Raw genomic sequence first — 24,331 nt, 5'->3', positions numbered from 1 at the left:
CTTTACATGGTCTCCTTTATGAGATTCTTGGCCTCATGCATGCATTAAGTCACTTATTAAGCCCCTCATTAGCATAAGAGCGTCATTTAGGCATGAATGAACGTAAAGTTGGCAACTTTATGTGGTTTTTCAGCTCAGGGGAGTCATATTTGTGTTTTGGGCTATGTCTCTAAAGATTAATTGCTTATTGGTTAAGCCCTCACTCTATTAAGCATAGGGTTTGGGTTTAGTTCCCATGTTGGTAGTTCCTATGGGTAAAGGTCGAAACTTTACCCTTCTAAATCTTATTTTGGTTTAGATCTTAGCTTTGGAGATCTTGGAGTGGAAAAAGGCAGCTTAATGTATTAAGCTGTTGGAACTCTGGCAAACATGGCGTGTTTGCAAGTTAAGACGGCGTGTTGGCTGGAATTTTTCCTGACTGTTTGGATGATGGTGAAACACGGCGTGTTGGGTCAAAATGGATTGTTGACCTTGACCTTGACTTTTTCCTTTGACCAGGTGTGACCCTAAGCGAGGGTGTTGAGGTATTTTGAGTTAAATCTAAGGATTGTTCATTGTTTAGGTGTCGGGTGGAGCTGATATTCGGAGCCGGGACCTATTCAGCTATCGTTCAGATTCAGAGGTGTGTTTCCTCACCATTTATAGAGGGTCGAAGGCACCAATGCCGACCTAGGATCTGATGGGAATATTCATTGCCTGTGTGACATTAGTAAGTGTATATGGTTGTATGATTATTGGGCGGGGCCCGATGATTATCGTGTATGGTATTACTTGTTACGTGTTATGATTTGTATGTGGGCGTGTCCTGTTATCCCGGATAGGGCGGGTCCCGTTAGACTCATTGGGCGGGGCCCGTTATGCTCATTGGGTGGGGCATGTTATTCATGTTTGGGTGGGGCCAATTATACTCATTGGGTGGGGCCTGTTATGCGACTTAGGGCAGGGCCCGTTATACTCTTTGAACGGGGCCCGTTATATGCTATGTATGTATGGTATGTGTTATCTTTGGGAACTCACTAAGCTTTGTGCTTACAATTTTAACTTTATGTTTCAGGTACTTCCGGTTCCAAAGGGAAGAGCTCGATTTGACTGCATCGCACACACCATATGGATTCCGTATTTGAGATTTCACTCTGATTTTTATGATGTTTTGTACTCTTATTTTATTCGGGATGTATGAATAATGTTGGAATACTGTTTTTACTTAAACTTAAAAAAAATGAAATTTTTGGATCATATTTTTGGGACGTTACATCAAGTCTCTATGTAGTGGTCAAGATACCGTAGTCCTAATCAATCGATTTCACTGCAGTTCTTTCCTTGCAAGAACATGAAGTCTGTTTTTCCTGGTTGGCAATAAATAAAGTTCTTAAGTGTGCTATTTAATGAATTGGGACATTTAACTTTTACAAAGATATGTTTTTATTCCGTTAATTAAATATGTTTGTCAAACTTACGTTACATTTAAATATATTTTTCCTGTTTGGCAATAAATAATGTTTTTCTGTTTTTAATAAATGATTTACCAAAACCCAAATTGAGGTGACTATTCAAACCTTTTACCGCAAAGAGATGATTTTTTCAAAATATTTTTCCCACGTATCTGACCGTTACCACTACACCTCAACCCACGATTACCCATTTCATCATTCAATTCATTTAATGCGCCCATTTAGCATTAAATGTTGGTCTTTTACAAATTTCTTTTCTTAAATCATATATTTTCAAACCGAATAAAAACCCTCTACCTTCCTGATTGCAGATTTAAAAAGAAAAGTTTACCACAATGAATATCTTTTCAAATCCATAGGTATAAATCCCTTCTTCTTCTTCCCAAGAAAGCTTTTATACTCTCTGATTCTATGACGATCTTTCTCTCTATCCTCTTGCACAAATAATTTTTCGGCAACTTCTTAAATTTTTTCGATCAACAATGGTGAAATAAGTCGTTTCCAAGAAACAAGCAAAACCAACCGGTTCAACATCTACTTTGAAAATCCCACGACTAACGATTGCTCCGAGAAATTTTCAAGGAATCTTTCAAGACCATGAATTCTATAATGAACCAATCAACATTATGAACAGATTCATGGAGAAACACTTGCTCTTTAATGCATTCAACTTAGTGGCATACATTGTTCCTCTCCCGTTACTATTCAAATGTGTTTTCTCTGCCTACCGACCAATTGATGACCCTGAAATCATCAACTTCATTCTTCGACGATGATTCGACAATGACACTCACCGAGGCCAAATTCCATCATTCAATCAATCTTAGGGTACCTCCAAACACCGTATTGAAGAGTCCATAAAATGAAGATGTGTTCAAAGCCCTATATCGGATGAGCTATAAGTCCAAATTAATAGGGATTGCCGGTTTCAAAAAGGCAAAACTTCCAGATGTGTGGCAATTTGTGTGTCACTATCTCATTCGATGCCTTTCCGGCAGAACCGCCGGCACATATGCAATGGGAAAGCAATTCTTGGATCTTATATGGAGTATCTTCACAGGTGAACATTTGGATTTTGGGTCAATCTTATGGAACGACTTCTTGACCTATGTTGGAAGGAATGAACCAAGATAGGGCCTCACCGAATTCACCTCTGCCCACTTCTAGTCTCTCTTCATCAAAGACCTTCATTTCGCATCCAACATCATTCTAGGCACAGACACCAAGTTCTTTGTCTTCCATGAACTTAAAAGGTACTCTCTTCCCCAAGATCAATATGTCTTCAGTCCACCTAGACAACTTCCTTTACATATCTTGACCGAAGTAGGACTAATCACCCATTTGGTCTCTAACCACATGGAGGCTATGAACAATGTACCACCATATCATTCTACCCTTCCTCCCCCCTCCTATATCAATTAGCCCTATCATTGGACCAAAAGGAAATCGAAACAAATAGATTGAAAGGAAGAAAACTTCTAAAGCCATTACAAAAACTAAAACCAAGAGGAAAAGTTCTGCAGTCACTAAACCATCCACCGAGGTTTACCAACGTCAGAACCTCAGCATACTGCAGACCCTTTAAATGGAGAAGAACCTGAAGACTCTGAACCTCTGTTAACGAAGCTAAGAGCTTCTACTACCTCCCCCACTGGCTAAAAGCGTGACAAGGCCCTTACGGGAGCTTCTACTACCTCCCCCACTGGCTAAAATGTTGAGTCACTTGAAAATACTACATCTGTCCACTCCGGTTCATCAAGTGAATCGGTTTCATCATGCTTGATTGGAGACAGAACCCAATCAGGATTCCAAGTGGATCCAGATGTCAATCAACCTCCCAAGGTCTCCTAGAGAAAATAACAACACATCTTTACCCTATAGGAGTCAAACACCATTTTTCTTCACTTATACATACACGACAAACACATATTGCACCGCACGATCCTTTTTCAGAGACCCTAGCCAAAACAGATCCGAGGCCAGACTTGGTTTTAGACCTAGGAAGATCTAGAACTCCTATACCACCTACGTTACTATCAAGCAGATTAGGCACAAGGGGGCTCATTGGGAAAAGAACCATGAACCTAGGGGACACCCCGATGGTAAACGGTGTTGATTCTCATTTTTAGGTGACAGTTGGACGAACTATATGCCACTCACGGATGAAGAACTCCAAAAGTTCAAATCTTATTAACGAGAAATCAGAGAAAGGAAGGAGCAGTCCATACTGATCCAACAAAAGAAATAAGAAGCCAATCTTCAAGTGGCATCACACTTACCTTCAACAAATGTCAGCATGAAGCAAGCTCATGATCTGGCCCAAACAAGATCTTGGATGGTGATCATGGAAGAAACAATTCTTAAAGCTCATACCAGAGGTGCCAAACCTCCCTCTCCTCCTCCATAATCTTCATCAACACCAAAGGCCTCATTCCAAGGGAGCACAGAAGTGCAACTTAGCACAGATCCACTCCTCGATAAGGACGACAAAGTTACACTAAGGTGAACAAGGAACCAACTGCCCAAGACTTTCCAATGTTGATCGATCTCGAAAATTGAGCGGATCCCAACTCTCTACCTCTAAACATAAGGAGAAGAAGAAGAAAAGGAAGAACAAGGTAATAATGAAAGCATTTCTTAATCTTCAAAGCAAAATCGATCAAATTCTTTCTACCGTTCAAACATCTCAACAACAACCATCCCAATCCACAACTCCACCACAGCAGACTCAACCTCCCTTATTGTTTCAATCTATTCAAGAACGAATTCTTTACATTGAGGCCCGAGAAGAGCTTACCGCCCAACAACTACTTTTAAAGATTGAACAAGGGCTTGCGGATCTTGATGAACAAAGGAAAAAGGATCATGAATGATTTTTGTATAAAGAAGAAGAGTTTATCACCAAAGTTAAAGATCTCAAGGAACAACACCAAAAGGCGACCGAAGAGTAAAAGCAGAAGACCACTCATCTGATTAATGCAACTCACCACGCCTATGAAGCAAGGTATGCGGAACTTCATGAAACAATTAGAGGTCATCGGTGCTCGGTTAGAGCAAATGAAACAATAACTGAAACTCTTACTTTCTACAATGATCTCTCTTAGTACATCAAGAACCCAGACCTAATGACAACAAATGAAGTTAATCGGAAAGCTATGTTCCAATTTGCTAGGGTCCTCTCGCAACTGGACGAATTGAAAGCTTTGTGTGAGGAGAAAGCATAGCCTTCTTCCTTAAAAGGGGGAAAATCAAAGATAATGGTCATCACCACTACCGAAAAAATCTCTAAATCCCCCTCCCCCCGAAGACATAAATCCCCAGTTCAATCTCTTCCAAAACCCTCTAAAAAGACAACCAAAGAGTAGATTATGTCCTATGATCACTCAAACGACTCCCCGACCACAAGGAAAAATAAAAGAGAGTGGAGAGCTTCCAACCTGGCTGAAGATATCTCTCATGCTCAGGAAGTCGACACAACCTTTGATGAATCATTAATCAATTCATGCATAAATCCATGCCGAAAACTTTTAAATGAAGATTATGTCCATCTTCTCACCTACTCTCCTCCAAGTGTAAACATATATTGGGACATTCCTTTGTCCCCTAATGAGAAATTCTATAAGGTCTTTGAAGAATTTGATCTGCGGAATCCTAATTACAAAAGACTACCCATGGAGTTCGAATGGTTAACTCTTCTTCACAACAAGCATGGGAAAGCACCAATCAACGAGATTCAGTCAAATGACACATCGAAGGCTGTCACCAACTACAAACCATGATCATTTCTCAAAGCTCAATTCTTGTAATACACTCTGGTGCGCTTTGGCAATGAGTATTACAGAACACAGGCTGACTTTCAAAAGATGAATCCCGAAGAGCTATTATTAATTACGAAAGTCTTCAGTCACAAAATTGAAAACATCAGAAAATAAAGATTCCTTATCTAAGTGTTTTCACCTATCTTCGATCCCATCTTGGTGACTTTGCCACTATTGATGTCAAGATTCATCCTGTTTTATAGGCAAAACTTGAATTACCACCTCTCGAACTCCCACACTTCTTCATCGAAGATATACAAGAACTGAGTCTAGGAGCCACCAATAATCCAAACCTTGGCATTTTTTTTGTACATCCAAGGGAGCTCCAAAGAACTTTCTTCCTACTCGATCCTTCCATCATTGTAACAATAAACGGCTAGAAGACATCGTTCTGCTGACCGAAAAATTAAAATACACAACTGATGAATCAACTAGATATTTCAAGTTAGATTTTTTTGGTGGTTCCTGATCAACTTCTTCAAACTCAACAAGTAAAAGGTGAAAGCTGCGAGGTCACTTAGTGGGAAATCATTAAAACATAAAGTGACCCTCGGCAACTAAACTGTGTGAACTATACCGCAGAGGTAATGATTCAAAGGAACCGGAGAAGAGTTAAGGCTTACCAAAGAGCCTTGTACGTTCTTGAGCTATACCGAAAAGGAAAATTCTACCAGAGTATAAAGATGGTTGTTCTGTCTTTTCACTGATAAAACAATGATCAAATTTATACATACATTTTTGGAAGACTACCCAAAACAAGCATGGGCATGGGCAGTAGGGCCGCCTAAGCTACTGTTATTTTATATTTTAACATGTATTCTTTTGTCCTATAAATAGTTGATCATGTTGATCAATCTATATAGATCTCCACTTCCAATATCTTTATTGTGTAGTTGTTATATTAATAAAGAAGTCTCTTTTATCAATATTTTCTTTTATCCTTAGTTGTTCATCACTTACTAACCTAGTCTTGAATGCAAGCCTTGTTACGATTCAAGTAAGTGTGATTTACTTGCTTATATTTTAAGTTAACTTGTTGCTATATTCATTCCTTGTTATTCCGCATTCCAACTGTTGTTAAGCTTCATTAAAAGATCCATTAATGCTGCTTTTTTCATGATATCTTTCAAAGATTAACCTCCTTTTTCTCAACACTATGGCATCCTTCTTCTTCATGGTGATTTGTATTTTGGATCCTAGCCTTTAAAATATTAAGGAGTTATGTCAAATAACTAAAACTATATATATGTCTACTCCTAGAGATGTAATTGCTACAAAATCTTCCTCTAACAACTCGAGCTTCACTCTTCTATCGATCCTATCCAAGGAGAAATTTGTTGGTCCAAACTACGTGGACTAGATGTGAAATCTCAAAAGGAATCTTCGCTATGAGGGCAAAGAATATCTCCTCAATAAACCTCTGCTTGAAATCAATGAGACAGTTGCTAATTCAGAAGAACAGGCCGCCTACACACAACACTATGATGACACAACAAAGGTCAATTATATCGTGGTTGCAACCATGGTACATGAGTTGCAAAAGTTATATGAGGAATATTGGCCATATGAGATGTGATTGGATCTTCCTACAAAGTTTCACAAGAAATCATGTCAAGAAAGGTATGAGTTCGTCAAATCGTTAATGTCGTAAAAGTTGAAGGAGGGAGAATTTGTTTGCAATCATGTGCAGAGAATGCAGAGATAAGTAGAGAGTTCAGAAAAGCTCAATGCGTTTTTTGAAAAGGAGTAGGCGATAAACATGGTACTAAAATCCTTGTCACCCAGTTATGATCAGTTTATCTTAACATATAATTTTGAACAATATAGAGACCACATTGACCTAAGTCCATAACTTGTTGCAAATAGCTAAATCAGGGATGAAGAAACATCGTGTGCCTTCTACGACAATTTCGACTATCCGTGCCATTGGGCAAACCAGAGGGAACAAGAGTAAAGCAAATTGATGTGCACAAATATACCTACCAGTCTTAAATGTATTCCCTAACAACACTTTACTACTATGCACTTATAGGCAGGGTACCTAGTCAGATTATAGAATTGCTCAGCTAATTCGGGTGTCGAACATATGAAACATAATTTAACTAAATAAATTAATTACTTCTAATTAAATTAACAAAAAAAACTTTGATTGGGGAGTTTTTACTGTTTTTGGAAGATCAGAAGAACTTACTATCAACTAAACAACTAAGCAAACAAAGAAAACAAATTAACTTCAAGAATTAAAGAGTACTTCTGCTTAGATCCGATTTCACTTTCTCCTATGGTTAATTTCTAATGGATGGATTATATTTATTACCAATTTTTTAAATAGCTATTGTTATCAAATATCTAGACTTACCAGTTTATAAATTACCATGCAATGATCATGCACAAGTTAAACACCAAATTGATAATGAGCACAAATTGGACTATGAATGATAGTAGTTACTTTCCTATGATCATTTTAGGCAACCAAGCATAAATTAAGATTAATTATGTTCTCTAACACAGTTAAAGTTACTACCTTTAATTACTTTATCTAAGATGTGATTAACCATAACTCTATTTATTTAATGATCATAACAATTATGTGACATTTTCATGCATTTAGAATGATTAACTATCACACATAATCTGATTTATAAGCAATATAAACTATAACTAAAATATGATAGGGTTTGGATTAGCAAACACATGTAACAAAAACTTCCAATAATCGAAATCAACACGATAGGTTCAGGTTCATCTACACCAAACAGAAATAAAAGGTGTTTAGCCTCTCATAGTAGCAGAAAAACACACAAAATCAATGTAAACTAAGCTAGAAATATGTAATGATTAGCAAAGAGAATGGATATATGTAGAAATATTGTAATTCTTCTTCAATTATTGAGCTTCACTTGATTCTCAATATTCTTCTAAGTTTCTAGAGGTATTTAGTCGCAATTATCCTTAGAAAACCGGGTGGGACTCTCTACATTCGACCTAATGTTCGGATATTTATTATTTTCATATATCAGTTCGCCACGTCGTGGTTGAAAGTCCCCAAGTCGTGGTTATCATGTATATTTTGTATTCTCCAAGTCAGCTGATTGGTCGAGAATCTTCTATTCACCACGTCCTGTTGGAGGATCACCACAACGTGGTCTTCAGTCTTCAAGTCTTCTTTTTCTTCTTCTGTTTTCTTGCTTCTTCCGTTTTCTTGCTTCCTGCTGCTAGTTTGCTTCATTTTTGTCCTGAGCATGTCTTCACTACTACAAAACATATTTCAAACATAATAGGTATCTTTTGTCCCAAAATAAACATAATTGTTGCTAAAATTATTAGAAATATACATGAAATATGTAGTTAAATTGCACATATCAAAGAACCCACACTTGGCTTTTGCTTCCCCCCCCCAAGCAAAATTAATTTTATTATTATCATATCAAAACCTTAGCTACCAACATCCTACAAGACAATCCATTTTGAGCCTCTCCATTACTCCAAGACCGCAATGCAAGTATTTGTGTCTAAATTTTTCTAAGAACTTACCCAATCCTAAATACTCACAATCATCATAAAGACTTCCCCACTTATTTTGAACAACACTCATTTTATACATCCCAAATTCACAACGAAAAGTTAGTTGCCTGGATGTCCCATTTTGATTGGCAACCCATTGATGACCGCTGCTGAACATAACTCATTTAACATAATGGTTGACGCTTTTTCCAACTCCTTCCTATTCGACATAACATATTTTGAAAACTTTGCAAGCTCTGCCAATGACTTCAATAATGGAGCATTTATCGAGAGTGAGAGCACTTGTTCCATAAACTTCTTTTGTTCAGGATCCAGAGAATGCTTAAATGCTTAAGAAGGGAATGGAAAAGGATGTTGATATGAATTTGAAAGAGAATCATTTTGGGTATTTAATGACCACGACATGGTAGAGTCACCACCACGTGGTGAATTTTTACAATGTGATCCATATTTTGCTCTTTTAGCTTTGGGCTTCTCTTCTTCCAAATACGAATCAAGCTGTAGATTAAGTGTTTCATGGATCATAAATGGCTCAGTATGAACCTCTTCTTCAGCAGAAATCGCCATTACATGAGGTTGTGATTTTTGGTCTCTGATTTCTAGGTGGTAATCTCTGCTTAACAAGTGTTGTTAGTTGCCCAAGTTGAGTCTCCATGTTTTTTGATGGAAGCTTGATGATTTCTCACATTAGCATTAGTTGCATCGTGCCTTTTTTCTGAGGCTTCCATAAACCTATAAAATACTGACTCAAAATCCATTTTCTTCTCGAGTGGTTGTTCCTCTTTTTGGTAATAGCCTCAACCTGTTTAACTAAGTTTTTCATCCTTTTGCTTCTTGTACTCTTCATATGGAAACCACTCCTTTTTTGGCTTCATCATATCTATCACCACTCGAGTAGAAAACTTGTGCTTTTCGGTTACCATTCTCATCTAGATCGCAACCCTTAGTCAACTGTGGCCCGCTACAATTATTGTACACGACTCTTATTGCATTGATTGATTGATCCATCTTTGTCATCCTTCGATCCATATTCCCCAATTTTTTGAAAAGTGCAACCATGTTCTTGTAGCATCCTTCTGCTTTACCTCTTGTAACATCCTTGTTGGATTAGGTGTCTAAGCCCAAAACTATAATTGGTATAAACTTGAATTGATAGTAACACAATCCGTTTGGGTTTCCCTCAAACCTAGCAATTAGACAAAATGATTTTTGGAGAGAGAGGTTGATTTATTATTTGATTAATAAATTGAAATAAATAATTTATTTATATATTATGAGAATAATATATTAATTAGAAATAATAATATTTAATTAATAATTAATCAGAATTTAATTGGAGATGATTTTGCGATTAATGGAATTAGTTAAAAGTGTAGGGACTAAACTGGAATTGTTTAATAGTTGAGCAAAATGTTCCAGAACCTTCCACACATAGGGTGGACAGTTTCTAGAGGGATTTTACAGTTTCTGGGATTATCCTTAGAGGATAATTAGGAAGCTGAATAATTACCAATTCAAGATAATATTATTATATTGGTTTTGGGCTTATCTAGGGTTTCCTACTTGCACTATATAAAGCCCCCCTAGCCTTCATATATCGACCATATCTTCTTCCTCTAGGGTTAGCCGAAATTATACTCTTTTCCCCCTTTCCCCTCTCTCCTTAATATCCTTCTTGCTAGCTTGGGTGCGAACCATTTGACACACGACGCTTGTTGTGCTTGCTTCCAAAGCCTCAACTAAAAAAGGATCATTGTTATTTGCTGTAATAACAATAAGGTACGTAATCATAAACCCTTCTATGTGTTTTTCGAAAATTATCTAGGGTTTCTAGGGTTCTTATTTTGATGTTCATAGTTATAGGTTCAATAGTGAAAACATAGATCTTGTTTTAGGTTGCATGCACACTTAAGAGTTTTAAGTATGTTTTGTTTTTCCTGAAACCCGTCAATCCTCTCGTGGCTTATGATACTCATGTGAATGCTTTGCGAACTCTTCAATTAATTCTTTAATAGTGGTGGTTTCCTTCTTCGTCATTGGTCCTTAAGATTCAAGAAGTTGCCTTGTTGTGACATTCAACCCATAATAGAAAATGGACACTCCTTGTTCGACATTGAGATTGTGTTGAGAAAAACTCCTAAGAAAACCCTTGTATCCCTCCCATGCTTTATATAGGGACTCTGCAACCTCGTGTTGAAACTTAGAAATCTTCTTCTTGAGCTTTGAGATCTTTTGAAGGTGGACTAAATTGATCAATAAAAGCATCACAAAGATTTACCAACATAGTAATGAATCCAGACGCAAGTGATTTCAACTAAAAGCTTCACTAGTAAATGTCAGCGGAAAGATCCTAAGTAACACTGATTATCTTGGCACGTTTGGAACATTGAAGTAGTTTGCATTTTCCTTAACTTCATCAATGTTATTGAATGCATTTTCATAATCTTTTCCGATGAAAGGTATATCCTTGAGCATTGATAAAATATGCCCCTTGAGCTCAAAACTTCTTTCAGTTGGTATCTTGGATGGTACAAGACCTGGTCCATTATCTTCATGTATCCTCTTCTTGTAATCTCCCATAGTCATCCTTGTAATGTCAGCCATCTCTTCAACCTCTCTTTTGATCTTTTCTATTTTCGTATCACTTTCTGTTCCTCCTTATAACCAATGCCCTTCTTATCAAGAGTCCTCTCAAAACTTTCAAATCGCTTGTCCGATGGAAAACTGGTAGTTGACTCGTTGACCTTCTTGTCCTTCTTATGAAAAGTTGATTATGGATCTTGAAGTAGTTGAACTATTGGAGTCTTAGATCCTTGGGTCATAAATCACAGAAATAAAAATAAAATAAAACAAAAACGCGTAAAAGGAATAAAAATTACAAAAGTAAAATTTCACTGAGACGTAACTGCGACGTCGTAAAGGTAACCACCACGTGGTTGTTGTTTTGAAAGCATAGTAAATGTAGAAAAACAACTTTTCTGGTTTTTAACCCACAAAAAGGATCGAATAACTAAAAGAAATTAACATATAAATCAAAAAAGTCATTCCTGGTAACGCCTACAAAATCCTTATGTGCACAAATATACATATCAGTCTTATATTTATACCCTGACAAAATTTTACTAGTATGCACTTATAGGTAGTGTACCTAGTCAGATTATCGAATAGCTCAAGTAAGTCGGGTGTCAAACACAGAGAATAGAATTTTAAAAATAAATTAATTACTTCTAATTAAACTCAGAAACAATTGTTGTAGTGTGAGACCTCTCATTCGAAGAACTATCTGGTTTTTGTAATTTGTAATTGTATTCGTGTGCTAGTTAGAGGAAGTTAATGGGAGTTCCTTCTGCAGTTGATGGCGGAGAGTGGTGTGGAGTTTTCCCTGGGAAAACCTAGGATGAGATCTACTGTTGGGAGCCTTATCTGTGAGGGGAATTGTATGGATTTAAAGTGACTTGGTAGAGTCAAGGCAATCCTTGAGGACAATACGGATAGATGTGGAAGGTAGTATGGGCCCGTGCTACTGAAAGTATAGGATCCGTACTCAATTCAAGGAGGGCTACGATGAAGCCAGTGAGCTTGTGGAGTTGTAATTCCCTGATGTATATATATTTGATGCGCATTTTGATGGTTTGACTGGTCTATTTGCAGTGTGGTGACATTGCGAGGCAGACCTGTTGGTAGTTCTGGTGCTGGTGAGGGTTCGGGTTCAGGATCTGGAGTTGGGCAGCTTGACGACCACACGAGGTTGTTCAGATCGTCTGAGATTACGCGCAGTATACTCGAGCAGACTCCTGTGATCTTTCGCACAGTCAAGGAGGGTATCCTGGAGATTCTTGATGAGCGGTTAAGCGCCTTTCATGCAGAGATAGTGGCTTTGGTTGGGACACTTTCATTGACTTTCAGGGTGTTTCGGGCATGTGGAGCTCCAGATTATCATGGGACGAGAGACCCGATTGCGAGCAGGAGGTGGTTAGCAAATGTTGCTAACGCCTTTCGTACCAACCGTTGTCCCGAGGGGGAAAAGGTTAGATTAGCTTCCTACCTTCTGAAGGAAAGGGCATGGGATTGGTGGGAGGAGGTAGGACATGTGGTGGGTGATGATGATGTTGATGTGATGACCTGGGATAATTTCTCGACTAGGCTCCAAGCTGAGTTTGCATCGGTGATTGAGGTGCAGCAGCTGGCGCGAGAGTTTCAGGATCTCCGCTAGACTACTAAGACGGTGACTAAGATCACCGTTATATTCAGGGAGAAGGCACTTCTGGTTCCGCAGTATGTCAGACAAGGAAATGAAGAAGGCCTGGTACCACGAGATGTTGAGGAGTGACATTTGGCAGTTTGTGAGCCGATCTAGTTGCAAGGCACTGGAAGACATGATAGCGAGGGCTAGAGATTGATATTGATCTGGAGATAGAGGGGAAGAGGAAGCCGGATGAGGTTCATGTATCAGGAGGTTAGGACAAGAGGCCCAAGGTTGTGGATACAAGGGGGAAGGGCCAGCATGGCCGAGGCGGATGCGGCAAGTGTGGCAGGTCGCACGAGAGGACGTATAGGGTGGGTGGTTATGGTTGCTTCAAGTGTGGACGAGCTTGTCATATCAGCAGGGATTATACTTCTACCACCACCATCACCCCGGTGTCTGTCTGATTTGCTTTCAGTGCAATCAGAGGGGACACAAGAAGGCCCATTGTCCAAGTTTGGCTATAACAGGACCAGTGTCAGCACCTGTTCCTGCGACTCTTCGGATCACTGATGGCCGCCATGGTCGGGCAGACACGCCTGTGGTGAAGAACAGGGCATTACAGTTGATGGCCGAGGAGGCTGTGCATCTCTCGATGTGGTGATGGGTATGTATCCTCTCCTTATCTATTTATTTATATTGAATTCCTTGCTTATATTTGTGTGTTTTATTTTACGATCGTTCCTTGTGAAAGGTATTTTTTCATTGGTATTGTTTGATTCAGGGGCTACTTGATTGTTTGTATCGCTTGCGCTTAGCAAGAGATTTGATGAAGCTCCAGGGGGAGCTCGATTGTCCTCTCGACGTCGACATTGCTGATGATAGGTCTGTTCGGGTTGCGAGGGTCCATCAGGGTTGTACCCTCCATTTATTCATCGAGCAGTATCCAGTTGATTTGGTTCTCCTTCCACTGTGTAGGAACAAGTTAATCATGGGCATGGATTGGTTGAGGCCTAAAGGAGCAGTGCTTGAGTGTGAGCAATAGTTAGTTCGGGTTTGGACCCCAAGTGAGGGAGAGTTGGTGATTCATGGTGAGAGACCGCAACATGGGCCGATTATGTGTTGTGCAGCGAGGGTCAAACGCTATCTTTTGCAGGGTTGCTCGGGTTATGTCGCCTATGTCATGGATACCCCAGATAAGGGTAAGGCGACCATGGATGATGTGCTGATTGTGTGGGATTACACGGATGTATTCACTGAGGATTTGTTTGGGGTGCCTCTGAAGAGGCAGGTTGAGTTCAGTATTGATCTAGTTCCAGGTACGGCTCCAATAGCCAAAGCACCGTATCAGTGGGCTCCTCCCGATATGCAGGAGTTGTCTACACAACTGCAGGAGCTGTTACACAAGTTATTAATTCGACCGATCACTTCGTCCTAGGGAGCATCAATTATGTTTGTGAAGAAGAAGGACGGATATCATCGCATGTGTATAGATTAATGGGAGATGATTAAGGTAACAGTGAAGAACAGTTATCCACTCCCTAGGATTGATGATCTTTTCGACCAGCTTCAGGATACATCTTGGTTCTCCTAGATTTATTTGTGCTTGGGTTATCATCAGATGCGAGTCACGGATGAGGATGTGTAGAAGACAACTTTCAGGACTCGATATGGCCACTATGAGTTCGTGGTGATTCCTTTTGGGCTCACCAATGCTCCAGTCGTGTTCATGGATCTCATGAACTGCATGTGCAGACCGATGGTAGATCGGTCTGTGATAGTATTTATTGATGATATATTGGTTTATTCCAAGACTCTGGAGCAGCATGAGGAGCGCTTGAGGGAAGTGCTTGAGACATTGAGGAGGGAGAGACTTTTCGCAAAGTTATCCACGTGCTAGTTTTGGTGTACGAGGAGCAGTTTCTGGGGCACTTTGTCAATGAGAAGGGTATTCTGATCAATCTGACCAAGGTCGAGGTCGTGATGTAGTGGGAGGTTTCGAGGTCTCCATCTGAGATTCGGAGCTTTCTTGGGTTCGCTAGGGGCCTGAGCAGCAGGCAGCTTTTGAGACTCTTAGATAGCGGTTGTGTGAGGCACCGATTCTTACCCTGCTAGAGGGTTTTGATGATTTTGTGGTTTATTGTGATGCTTCGATCTCCGGTCTGTGTCGGTGTTGATGTAGAGGGGATGCATGATCGTGTACACTTCGAGGCAACTGAAGCCTCATGAGGCGAATTATCCGACGCATGATTTGGAGATGGGGGTCGTGGTTTTGGCCCTCAAGATTTTTCGACCTTACCTCTACGGGGTCCTTTGTACTATTTCCACGGATCACAAGAGCCTGAGGTACTTGATGGATCAGCCAAATCTGAATATGAGGAAACGTTGATGTTTGGATGTGGTAAAGGATTATGATTGCGAGGTCATTTATCACCCGTGGAAGGCCAATGTGGTGGCCGATGAAGTCTGCCGCAAGGCGGTCGCGACTCCGATCAGAGGCATATGTTTGAGGATGACCGTGTTTACTCCATTATTGGAGCAGATTTGTGAGGCTCATGTCAAGGCCATTAAGGAAGAGCACCGGAAGAGCGAGCGCATTGTGGGTCAGGTGGCTTTCTTCGATTATGATAGTTGTGGATTATTTACTCAGCATCGACGAGTTTGGGTTCCTTATTGGGGCGGTGTGCTCCAGATTCTGATGGAGGAGGCTCACAAGTCGAGTTAAGAAGTCCTTGGTGCCATTCATGTGCCTTTATGAAGGAAGTATAGAAGTTGAAGTTGCTTTGCCTGGTGAGGAGGCTTTGGATCCAGAAGCATCTTCCTTTGTGCAAGCTTTCCGAGGTATCAAGTTTGAACCTTGACTTATAAGTGTTTACATATCCTCATTTTGTTCTTTATTATGCATTTGGCTCCTTTTTGGGTTATTTGAGGAGTTAAGTCGTTTTGTGGGATTGCTCTTTTAGATATGAGCTTCATATGGTCTCTTTTTGCAAAAAGGTGCAAGCTTTATGATATTCTTAGTCTCATGCATTCATTAAGTCCCTTATTAAGTCCCTCATAAGCTTAAGTGCTTCATTTAGGCATGCATGAACATAAAGTTGGCAACTTTACGTGATTTTCCAGCTCAAGGGATTCAGATCTGTGTTTTGGGGTATGTCTTTAAAGATTAAGTACTTATTGGTTAAGCCCTCACTCTATTAAGCCTAGGGTTTGGGTTTTGGACCCATGTTGGTAGTTCCTATGTGTTCTGGATCCAAAAATGAAAATTTTGGATCATATTTTTGGGACGTTACATCAAGTCTCTCCGTAGTGCCATTGCAATGAAGAAAACTTCTAAAGCAATTGCAAAAACTAAAATAAAGAGGAAAAGGTCTACATTCACTAAACCATTCACCAAGGTTTATCCAACGTCAGAACCTCAACATACTATAGACCCTTTAAATGAAGAAGAACTTGAACACTACCAACCTATCTTAAGGAAGCTAAGAGCTTCTACTACCTCCCCCACTGGCCAAAAGCGTCATAAGGCCCTTACCGGAGACTCTCACCAATCCCTGATAGCCATTGGACTCAATGCCGAGTCACCTCAAAAGAGCACATGCATCCACTCTGGTTCATCAAGTGAATCGGTTTCAACATGCTCGATTGGAGACAGAACCCAATCAGGATACCAAGTGGATCCTGATGTCAATCAACCTCCCAAGGTCTTCGGGAGAAAACAACAACACATCTTTACCCAATAGGATCTGAACACCATTTTTTCTTCACTTACACATACACGACAAACACATATTGCACCGCACGGTCCTTTTTCAGAGACCCTAGCCAGAACAGATCTAAGGCCAGACTTGGTTTTAGACCAAGGATACCAAGGAAGATCTTGAACTCCTATACCACCTACATTACTATTGCAAACATGGAGAAGAACTCCAAACGTTCAAAGCTCATAAATGAGCAATCAGAGAAAAGAATGAGCAATCCTTACTGATCCAACAAATGAAAGAAGAAGCCAATCTTCAAGTGGCATCACACTTTGCTTCAAAAATTGTCAACATGAAGAAAGCTCATGATCTGGCCCAAACAAGAGATTGGATGGCGATGACAGAAGAAACAATTCGTAAAGCTCATACCGTAGGTGCCAAACCTCCCTCTCATCCTCCATCATCTTCATCAACACCAAAGGGATCCTTCCAAGGGAGCACGAAAGTGGAACTCAACACAGATCCACTCATCAATCAGGACGACGAAACTACACCAAAGTGAACAAGGAACCAACTACCCAATACTTTCCTTTGTTTATGGACCTCGAAGAATCGAGTGGATCCCAGCTCTCTACCTCCAAACTTAAGGACAAGAAGAAGAAAAGGAAGCACACAGTAATAATGCAAGAATTTCTTATTCTCCAAAGCAAAATCGATTAATTTCTTTTTACCGTTCAAACATCTCAACAACAACCACCCCAATACACAACTCCACCACAACAAACTCAACCTCCCTTAATGTTTCAATCTCTTCAAGAACGAATTCTTCACATTGAGGCCCGAGAAAAGCTTACCGCCCAAAAACTACTTTTGAAGATTGAACAAGGGCTTACGACTCTTGATAAACAAATGAAAAAGGATCATGCACAACTTTCATACAAGGAAGAAGAGTTTATAACAGAAGTTAAAGCTCTCAAGGAACAACTCCAAAAGGTGACCGAAGAGCAACAACAGAAGACCACTCAACTGATTAATGCAACTCACGATTCCTATAAAGTAGGGTATGCCATACTTCAAGAAACAATTAGAGATCATCGACGCTCGGTCACAGCAAAGGAAATAGTAACTAAAACTCTTACTTTCTATAAATATCTCTCTCAGTACATCAAGAATCCAACCTTAATGACAACAAATGAAGTTAATGGGAAAGCTATGTTCCAATTTGATAGGGTCATATCCCAACTGGACGAATTGAAAGCTTTGTTTGAGGAGAAAGCAAAGCCTTCTTCCTTAAAAGGGGAAAAATCAAAGATAGTGGACATCACCACTACCGAAGACTACCCATGGAGTTCGGTAGGTTAACTCTTTTTACAACAAGCATGGGAAAGCACCAGTCAACGAGATTTGATCAAATGACACATCGAAGGTTGTCACCAATTACAAACCATGATCATTTCTCAAAGCTCAATTCTTCAAATACACTATGGTGTGCTTTGGCAAAGAGTATTACAGAACGTAGGATGACTTTTCCGAAGATGAATCCCGAAGAGCTGTTCTTAATTCCAAAAGTCTTCAGTCACAAAATTGAAAAACATCAGAAAATAAAAACTCCTTACCTAGTGGTTTGCACCTATCTTCGGTCCCTGCTTGGTCACTTTGTCACTATTGATGTCGAGATTCATCCGGTTTTACAGGCAAAACTTGAACTTCTACCCCTCGAACCCCCACACTTCATCACCGAAGGTATATAAGAACTGAGTCTAGGAGCCACCAACAATCCAGACCTTGGCATTATTTTTCGTACAGCCAAGGGAGCTCCAAAGAACATTCTCCCTGCTCGATCCTTCCATCCGTGTAGCAAGAAACAGCTAGAAGACATCCTTCTGCTAACCGAAAAATCCAAATACACAACTAATGAGGTAAGGCATGAAATTTAAAGAAGAATCAACTGGATATTCCAAGTTAGAGTTTTTTGGTGGATCATGATCAAGTTCTTCGAACTCATTAAGTAAAAGCTGCAAGCTATGAGGTCACTTAGTGGGAAATTGTTAAGACATAAAGTGACCCTCGACAGCTGAAGTGTGTGAAATATACCCCAAAGTTGATGATTCAAAGGAACCAGAGAGAAGTTAAGGCTTACCAAAGACCCTTGCACGTTGTTGAGCTATACCGAAGAGGAAAAGTCTACCAAAGTTTAAAGATGGTTGTTCTGTCTTTTCAATGATAAAACAATGATATGAGGTCATTGAATATCTCCTCGATAAACCTCTACCCGAAATCAATAAGACAATTGTTACTTCAGAGGAACAGGCCACCTACACATAACACTATGACGACGCAACAAAGGTCAATTATATAGTGGTTGCAACCATGGCACATGATTTGAAAAAGTTTTATGAGGAATATTCGCTCTATGAGATGTGCTCGGATCTTGCTAAAAAGTTTCACAAGAAAGCATGTCAACAAAGGTATGAGTTCGCCAAATGATTAATGTCGTGCAAGTTGAAGGAGGGAGAATTTGCCTGCAATCATGTGCAGAGAATGTAGAGATATGTAGAGAGTTTGGAAAAGCTCAATGTGTCTTTTGAAAAGGAGTTAGCCATAGACATGGTCCTAAACTCCTTGTCACCTAGTTATGATCAGTTTATCATAACTTATCATTTGAACAACACAAAGACTACATTGACCTAAGTCTATAACTTGTTGCAAATTGCTAAATCAGGGATGAAGACAAATCAGGTCCCTTCTGCGACAATTACTACAATCCTTGCCATTGGGAAAACCGGAGCGAAGAAGAGTAAAGTAAATTTATGTGCACAAATACACCTACCGGTCATAAATTTATACCCTAACAAAACTTTACTACTATCCACTTATAGGTACGGTACCTAGTCATATTATATAATTGCTTAGGTAAGTCTCGTGTCGAACACAGGGAACATAATTTAAGTAAGTAAATAAATTATTTCTAATTAAATTAAGAAAGAAACTTTGATTGGGGGGTTTTTACTGTTTTTGCCAGATTAGAAGAACTTACTATCAACTAAACAATTAAGCAAATAAAAAAAACAAATTAAGTTCAAGAATTAAAGAGTACTTCTGCTTAGATCCGATTTCACCTTCTCCTATGGTTGATTTCTAATGGATGGATTATACTTATTACCATTTTTTAACTAGCTATTATGATTAAATATCTAGACTTACCAGTTTATAAATTACCATGCAATGATCATGCACAATTTAAACACCAAATTGATAATGAGATAAATTGGACTATGAATGATAGCAGTTACTTTCCTATGATCAAGTTAGGTAATCAAGCGTAAATTAAGATTAATTATGTTCTCTAACATAGTTAAAGTTATTAACTCTAATTACTTTATCAAAGATGTAATTAATCTTAGCTCTAATTATTTAATGATCATAACACTTAGGTGACATATTCATGCATTTAGAATGATCAACTATCACACATAATCTGATTTATAAGCAATATAAACTATAACTAAAATATGATAGGACCTGTATTACTAAACACATGTAAAATCAATAAAGAAAAACATCCAATAATTGAAATTAACACAATAGGTTCAAGTTCATCTTCACGAAAAAGAAATAAAAGGTGTTTAGCCTCTCATAGTAGCAGAAAAACACACAAAATCAATGTAAACTAAGCTAGAAATATGTAATGATTAGCAAAGAAAATGAATCTATGTAGAAATATTCTAATTCTTCTTTACTTCACTTGATTCTCAATCTTCTTCTGAGTTTCTAGAGGTATTTAGTACCAATTATCCTCAGAAAACCGGGTGGGAATCTCTAGATTCGTCCTAATGTTCGGGTATTTAAAATTTTCATATATTGGTTCACCACGTCGTTGTTGTAAGTCACCAAGTTGTGGTTATCATGTATATCCCATATTCTCCAATTCGTTTTATTGGTTGAGAATCTTCCACTCACCACGTCGTGTTGGAGGATCACCACAACGTGGTCTTTTGTCTTCAAGTCTTCTTTTGTATTCTTTTGTCTTCTTTCGCTTTCTTGCTTCATGTTCCTTGTTTGCTTCCTGTTTGTCCTAAGCATGTATTCGCTGCTACAAAACATGTTTGAAACATAATAGGAATCTTTTGCCCCAAAATAAACATAATTGTTGCTAATAGTATTAGAAATATACATGAAATATGTAGTTAGATTGCACATATCAAAATAACCTACACTTGGCTTTTGCTTGCCCCCAAGAAAAACTAATTTTATTATTATCATATGAAAACCTTAGCTACGAACATCGCACAAGACAATCCATTTTGAGCCTCTCCATTAATCCAAGACTGCAATACATGTATTTGTTTCTAAATTTTCCTAAGAACTTCCCCAATCTTAAATACTCACAATCTTCATAAAGACTTCCCCACTTCTTTTGAACAACACTCATTTTATGCATCCCAAAATCACAAGGCAAAGTTAGTTGGTCTGCATCTCCCATTTTGATTGGCAACCCATTGATGACCGCATATGAACATAACTCATTTAACACAATGAATGATGCTTTTCCAACTCATTCCTATTCGACATAAAAGTTTTGCAAACTTTGGAAGTTAAGCCATTGACTTCAATAATGGAGCATTTATCGAGAGTGAGAGCAGTTTTTCCATAAACTTCTTTTGTTCAGGCTCTAGAGAATGCTTAAAGGCTTGAGATGGGAATGGAAAAGGAGGTTGATACGAATTTGAAAGAGAAGCATTTTGGGTCTTTACTGACCACGACATGGTAGAGTCACCACAACGTGGTGAATTTTCACAATGCGGTCTACATTTTCCTCTTTTACCTTCGAGCTTCTCTTCTTCCAAATACAAATCAAGCTGTAGAGTAGGTGTTTCATGGATCATTAATGGCTCAGAATGAACCTATTCTTAAAATTAAATCGCCATTACATGAGGTTGTGATTTTTGGTCTTGATTTCTAGGTGGTAATCTCTCATTAACAAGTGTTGTTAGTTGCCCAAGTTGAGTCTCTATGTTTTTTGATAGAAGCTTGATGATTTCTCACATTAGCATTAGTAGCATCATGCCTTTTTCTAAGACTTCCGTAAAACTATGAAGTACTGACTCAAAATCCAATTTCTTCTTGAGTGGTGGTGGCTCTTTTTGGTAATAGTCTCGACCTGTTTGACTAAATTTTTCATCCTTTTGCTTCATGTACTCTTCATATGGCAACCACTCCTTTTTTGGCTTCCTCCAATCTTCATAATATCTATCACCACTCGAGTAGCAAACTTGTGCTTTTCGGTTACCATTCTCATCTAGATCACAATCCTTTGTCAAATGTGGCCCGCTACAATTATCATACCCGAATCTTAATGCATGAATAGACTGATCCATCTTTGTCATCCTTCGCTCCATATTCTCAAATTTCCCCAAAAGCGCAACCATGTTCTTGTTGCCTCCTTCTACTTTACCTCTTGTAACTTCCGTGTTGGATTAGGTGTCTAAGCCCATAACTATAATTAGTATAAACTTGAATTGATAGTAGCACATTCCTTTTGGGTTGCCCTTAAACCTAGCAATTGGACAGGATGATTTTTGGAGAGAGAGAGAGAGGTTGATTTATTATTTGATTAATAAATTAAAATAAATAATTTATTAATATAGTAATTAGAAATAGTAATATTTAATTAATAATTAATCACATAGGGTGGACGGATTCTATAGGCATTTTAGGGTTTCTGGGATTATCCTTAGAGGATAATTAGGAAGCTGAATAATTACCAATTCAAGATAATATTACTATGTTGGTTTTGGGCTTATCTACGGTTTCTACTTACACTATATAAGGGCACCCTAGCCTTCACATTTCGGCAATCTCTTCTTCCTTTAGGGTTGGCCGCAATTATACTCTCCACTTCCCTTTCCCCTATCTCCTTAATATCCTTCTTGCTATCTTGGGTGTGAACCATTAGACACACGACGCTTGTTGTACTTGATTCCAACGCCTCAACAAAACAAGGATCATTGTTATTTGCTATAATAAAATTAAGGTATATGTATCTTGAAAATTACCTAGGGTTTTTAGGGTTCTTATTTTGATGTTCGTAGTTATAGGTTCAATAGTGAAAACATAGATCTTGATTCAGGTTGTATACACATAAAAGTTTTAAGTATGTTTTGTTATGCCTAAAACCCATAAATCCTCTCGTGGGTTATGATACTCACGTAAATGCATGGCGAACTCTTCAATTAATTCTTTAATAGTAGTAGGTTCCCTCTTCATCATTGGTCCTTGAGATTCAAGAAGTTTCCTTAATGTGACATTCAAGCCATCATAGAAAATGGACACTCCTTGTTGGACATTGAGATCGTGTTGAGGACAACCCCTAAGAAAACCCTTGTATATGTCCCATGCTTTATATAGGGACTCTCCAGCTTCTTGTTGAAAATTAGAAATCTTCTTCTTGAGCTTTGAGATATTTGAAGGTGGACTAAATTGATCAATAAAATCATCACGAGGATTTACCCACATACTAATAGATCCGGATGCGAGTGATTTCAACCAAACCTTAGCTTCACCGGTAAATGTCACCGGAAAAATCCTAACTAACACTGATTATCTTGGCATGTTTGGAACATTGAAGTAGTTTGCATTGTCCTTGACTTCATCAATGTGATTGAATGCAGCTTCATAATCTTTTCCGACGAAAGGTATGTCCTTGAGCATTGAAAAAATATTCCCCTTGAGCTCAAAACTTCTTTCAGATGGTATCTCGGATGGTACAACACCTGGTCCATTATATTCGTGTATCCTCTTCTTATAATCTCCCATAGTCATCCTTGTAATGCCAGCCATATCTTCAACCTCTCTTTTGATCTCTTCTATTTCTGTATCACTTTCTGTTCCTCCTTATAACCGATGCCCTTCTTATCAGGAGTCCCCTCAAAACTTTCAAATCCTTTGTCCGGTGGAAAACTTCTAGTTGACTCGTTGACCTTCTTGTCCTTCTTCTTATGAAAAGCTGATTATGGATCTTGAAGTGGTGGAACTATTGGAGTCTTAGATCCTCGGGTCATAAATCACTAAAATAAAAACAAAATAAAACAAAAAAGAGTAAAAGGAAAAAAAATTACTAAAGTAAAGTTTTACTGAGACGTAACTACGATTTGGTAAAGGTAACCATGACGTGGTTGTTCTTTAGAAAGCAAAGTAAATGCAGAAAAGCAACTTTTTCTAGTTTTTACCCCACAAAAAGGATCGAATAACTAAATGCAATTAACCTATAAATCAAATAAGTCATTCCTGGTCACGCCTCCAAAAACATGATGTGCAAAAATATACCTATCAATCTTATATTTATACCCTGACAGAACTTTACTACTATGCACTTATAGGCAGTGTACCTAGTCAGATTATAAAATAGCTCAGGTAAGTCAAGTGTCAAACAAAGGGAATAGAATTTAACAAAATAAATTAATTACTTCTAATTAAACTAATAAAAAAAACTTTGATTGGGGTTTTTACTGATTTTGTAAGATCATAAGAACTTACTAGCAACTAAACAATTAAGTAAAGAAAGAAAACAAATTAACTTCAAGAATTAAAACAACTACACTTACCAGTTTATGAATTACCTTGCAATGATCATGCATAAGTTAAACACCAAAT

The 24,331-nt window shown here is 38.5% G+C and overlaps 2 non-coding genes across 2 annotated transcripts; both read left to right on the top strand.

Annotated features, from left to right (window-relative positions):
• The first annotated feature begins 10,910 nt into the window (after nt 1-10,910).
• Nucleotides 10,911-11,017, top strand: LOC145110292 (small nucleolar RNA R71). The gene has a single exon (XR_013709676.1). It is a non-coding gene; the product is annotated as a small nucleolar RNA R71 (small nucleolar RNA).
• Nucleotides 11,018-23,027: 12,010 nt separating this feature from the next.
• LOC145110085 (small nucleolar RNA R71) lies at nt 23,028-23,134 on the top strand. Its single transcript, XR_013709468.1, has one exon. It is a non-coding gene; the product is annotated as a small nucleolar RNA R71 (small nucleolar RNA).
• The last annotated feature ends 1,197 nt before the right edge of the window (nt 23,135-24,331 follow it).

Source organism: Lactuca virosa, chromosome 4 (genome assembly GCF_052849685.1).
Source record: "Lactuca virosa cultivar CGN04683 chromosome 4, Lactuca_virosa_CGN04683_v6, whole genome shotgun sequence".
NCBI classification, from domain to species: domain Eukaryota; kingdom Viridiplantae; phylum Streptophyta; class Magnoliopsida; order Asterales; family Asteraceae; genus Lactuca; species Lactuca virosa.
The sequence above is the reverse complement of the archived record's forward strand: the minus strand, read 5'-3'. Positions and strand labels throughout refer to the sequence as shown.